The sequence below is a fragment of the Cornus florida genome, unplaced genomic scaffold, assembly GCF_030987335.1.
Source record: "Cornus florida cultivar Cherokee Brave unplaced genomic scaffold, ASM3098733v1 CherokeeBrave_3.0.0_Hap2_Chr11, whole genome shotgun sequence".
Lineage (NCBI taxonomy): Eukaryota > Viridiplantae > Streptophyta > Magnoliopsida > Cornales > Cornaceae > Cornus > Cornus florida.
The window spans coordinates 125102633-125107338 of NW_026775581.1; positions in this window are offsets into that span (position 1 = coordinate 125102633).

The following is a 4706-nucleotide window of genomic DNA, read 5'->3' on the forward strand; positions in this document are numbered from 1 at the left end:
TAAACGAAGGATCCTACATGAAAGGAAAGTTCTACAAAAGAAAAAGTCTGACATGGAGATAATTATAAATGGAAGTAACTTAATTAGTAAAGAATTGTACATGGAATGAATTGGAGAACAAGCAAGGCGAGTTCTACCATAATTCTACCACCTTTTTTGTATATAAATAATGGTTTAGTCCTCCAGAAAAGATCATCGAGCAATATACGCTTTTCTCTGAATAATTATTTATTATTTTATCTTGAGTGAGTAGTATTATTTCTTTTAATTTCTTTTATTGAGAGAAATTTTGCACCTACACTTTGGTACCGTCTGTGGGAAACGTATAGAAATATACTCCCACAAGTGATCCAAATCTTTTATGTTACTACGATCTGGAATGTCAATCGGAGGATCCGTAGCAGCAGCTGATCAACAGATGGAATTAATGCAAAAGATACGAGAAGAGTTCTTGTACCAATTCGAAAAGCTTCGTCTAGCGAACGAGGCCAGCGCAACTCAGATTGCGTTGCTTCAGCAGAGGAACGATGCCCTCCAAGCAGCTATGGCCCAGATAACACCGCAACCACCACTAGGTGATATGGCAGTACCTCCCCCTAACCAAAACATTCCTCCGGTTAACGAACCTCAAGCCAATGAGGTACACCCTAATGAGGTTCGGCCTAACAAAATTCAGCAAGAACAGAGGACAAGAACTGAAGTGGTTGCTTCGGGCAATCATCCTCATCACATGTAAGACGAACAGGCCGAGTCTAGCCGTAAGCTTACGGTTTGGTCTAATGGCATTCCGGATGGCGCTGGTGTCCAGGAGGCCTTTGATGAGAAGAGGCTCTTGAGGATTCAGACACCCGCCGAGATGGCCAGAAAGCATAAGAACTCTCTAGTGAAGACTCCGTTCACCGATAATATATACTTTGTTGACAGATCTAAGAAATTCACCATACCTTCTTTCACTTAGTTTGATGGCACAGGAGACCCTTCTCGTCACCTCGACCACTATTCACAGAAGATGGCTCTAAATAATCACAATGATGCATTCATGTGTAAGGTTTTTCCAACTAGTCTCACGGGAGCTTGGTGCGACCGAGCGTGTGCACAAAATAATGCACAACACTTTAGGTTTAGAAATAATGTCAAGTGGGCACCATATTTTAAAATTTATAAAACCACTAAACACTTATACTATGGAGTATGAAGTGAGCAGGGATCGTCCCAAGAGATCTAAACAATTATAGGTTTTCCAGAATTGAATTCTGCTTTAGTGCTTATGTGATTGCCAAAAGGGTTTTGTTTGTGATTAAAATTAATTTTAAACTAAATGATTGCAATAAAGAAATAGAGTTTAAGAGATTGGAAAGAGACTTAGGGTGTAGGATTCACCACTAAGCACATTCCCTAACTTACTCACTTTCAACTAATTGGGGAAATAATACTATGTAATCTATATGTGGCTAACAAGAGCAATGAAAAGTGTAAACCATCAATTTCAAGCATGAATCAACTACCTAATGACAATTAAACTAAGTGTAGTGCAATTCACCCATTCAAAGCATGATTTATCAATCCAAGTTACAAATTTAACACACATTAATCTAGAAGATAATGCAATTGTGACAAAAAGTATGGAATTCAAACATAAGTATGGATGGTCTACTTACCTAATAATTGAATTGCAATTAAATTAATTAAACTTAAATTAAACTAATTAAACATGAATTTAAAACTAATTAAACAACAAATTAACCTAAACATGTAGTACCATCCATCAAATGTAAGCATTTTTCATCAATTTGAAACACAATTACAACTAAGCAATACCATGCATAGCCATCACAAGAATCAATTAACAAAGAATTCGTGTGTAAAATTTGTTTATCAATCAACCGCACATAAGACAATATGAGATTAATACAGATAATCAATTGGAAGAATTTAATTCATAATATTCAAGACTATACACTAATTACATAAATTAATCCCCAAAAAGTATGAAAAGAGAGAGAGAATAGGTTACATGCTTAGGGTTTATCCAACCCTAAGTAGAAGAATCAGCCACTCATGGTTGATGGAGTCGAAGATAGGACAATCCCCATCATCTGCTTCATCTTCTCTGAACTTTTCTTCCAAACCCTAGCCTGTTCTTCTTTTTCCCTTTCTTCGCGTGTTTTTCCAGAGAGAAAATACGATACTACGATACAGAAAATAAATAAAATAATAACTCTTTTTTTTTTTTTTTCTCTAATAATCTTTACCTAAATAAAAACTAAAACTAACCCTAATCTAATGGCTCACTGGGCCTTAAGTAACAATCTCATTAAAGCCCAACAGTTCCCAAAATGAGCCCAAAAATTAAATAAAAACTGTAATGTTGCTAAGTCCTGGGGGATCGATCCCCCACCCTGGGGATCGATCCCCCCAGAGTTGACAAATTCCTTTAAGCCTTATTCAGCTCCATTTTTGCCCCGGGCTATTTGGTTTGCTTCTCCATCTTTGGGAACATCATCAAAGGCCCGAAATTGACCGCTTTGTGCCATTGTCTGAAAATCTTTGCTTAACTCCAAAAAGGCTTAATTGGACCGTTCTTAGCTCATTTTAACTTTATTGCCCTGAAATACACATAAACATAAATTAGGACTAAAATATAAAATTAAGATAGATGCAAAGACTGAAATACCTTAGCTTAGGTGCTGAAATGTGCAACATTTAAGCACTTATCACGCCCCCAAACTTAGATATTGCTAGTCCCTAGCAATAAACTACAGCATGGAAATGAAACAAACATATATACGATTATGAACTAATAAAGCAAATAAAGATAACACCACTTTCGTAGGGATCACGGTTGCATTTAGCATATGCAACAAGCCTTTTAAACCCCTAGGTTACCCCTAGTGGACGAGTGAAGTCTCGTGAGGGTTTACAGAAATGGTACCCACAAATATCAACAGCTCTTTCTTACTTGAGAAGTAACGACACATATTAAACAAGTGTTGAAAGTAGACTACCTCAAGTATGCAAATTTCTGCCATTTCTAAGCTATTCTCAATATTTCAACATCATGTAAGCAAAAACGGTCATCCACGCATCAATCAATTAATCATGCAAATTGAATCAATTATATCATCCTTTTAAGTGAACCGGCATCAAAATGTGTTGTTATCCTAGCAAATCAAAGTAATGGCATAGCCTTACCTTCAAACTAGCATGCAGATATAGTACCAGACATCAAGACATTGAATGAACCTTGTTATTTAATCAAACATTCTTTTTTTTTTTTTTTTTTTTTTATTGATTTCATTTTTTATTTTTATGTATGACCATGTGCAATGTCCAAGTTCCTTAAGCTCTCTAATCACCCCATGTAACAAGCGTTGAGCCAACGACTCCCAAACCAGATGGTCTTAGGGCGTTAAGTGTAAAGACACTCCTAAGGGCGTAATGACTCGGAATGGCTAGGCTACGAACTCAAACTAATCATACATCTTACATTCTTCCCTTGTCTTCCTTTTTAATCAGTTGACATGTTGAAAGAATGCAGTTTTTTTTTTTTTTTTTAATTTATTTCTTTTCTTTCCTTTGCAAGGTCATTTTATCAAGAATGAAAGCTTTCAAAGCATACTAGCTCAATTGGAACAAACCAAAACAATAATCAACTAAGCATGTACCCCACAAATTGAATGCTAGTGTGCGCAAGTGCAAATGTAGAATTCTAGAATCAACTCTCAAAGCATTTTCAACCAACAAGATGATGTGTACCACAAAAGCAAACATGATGTCAAAAATTAAAATTTACCCCTAAATGGCATCCTAGAGCATACAAGAAGTATTAGACTCTAATAACTTGTTTTTTAAAGGCACTATGCTTCAAAAGTTCAAAATCATTGCCAAATATATCTCAAATCTCAATCATGCATTTAAAACTCAACTTAAAGTAGAATGTAACAAGGCTACTTTACCCCCAAACTTAAACTGCACATTGTCCTCAATGTGCAATGAGAACAATGAAAGAAATGGAAAGAGTATACCGTGATGGCAAAAGTTAATGACGTCCGGTAATGATCCATGACGAAAGAGGTCTTCCCCAAACTTGGATGCAAAAACCTACTAGAAAAGCCACACTAGCAACTCACATCAAATATCAAATGGAATAAGTAAAGCATGCATTCCAAAACAATATAGAATAAGATGTAAAGAGATATGATATCAAGCCCTTTGTAAAAGATGAAAACATGCATAACTAAGCAGAAGGGCATAACGGGGACACATATTTTTGAAATTTTGGTGATATGTTTTTTTTTTTTTTTTTTAATTTCAAGAATGGGATTGATTTCCCAGTTTTTTTTTTTTTTTTTTTTTAACACAAAGAAAAATATTCTAAACTAAAAAGAAAATATATATATTAAACTAAAAAGAAATAAATATATACTAAAATAAATCAATTCAAGTTTTTTTTTTTTTTTTTTTTTTTTTTTTTTTTTTTTTTTTTTTTTTTTTACAAAGGAAAAGAACATGTATATACAACCAACAAAATAAAATAAGAAAAATGGGCTAAGTTTAACGTCTCTAGCAAGACGGAATGTTACTGAAATTTTATTTTATTTTTATCAAAAATAAATAAAGAAATAAATAACTAAAAACACTACTACAAATTCTACTTAGCCTTTTTTTTTTTTTACATCAATGCTACTCTTTTTTTTATCTATTTT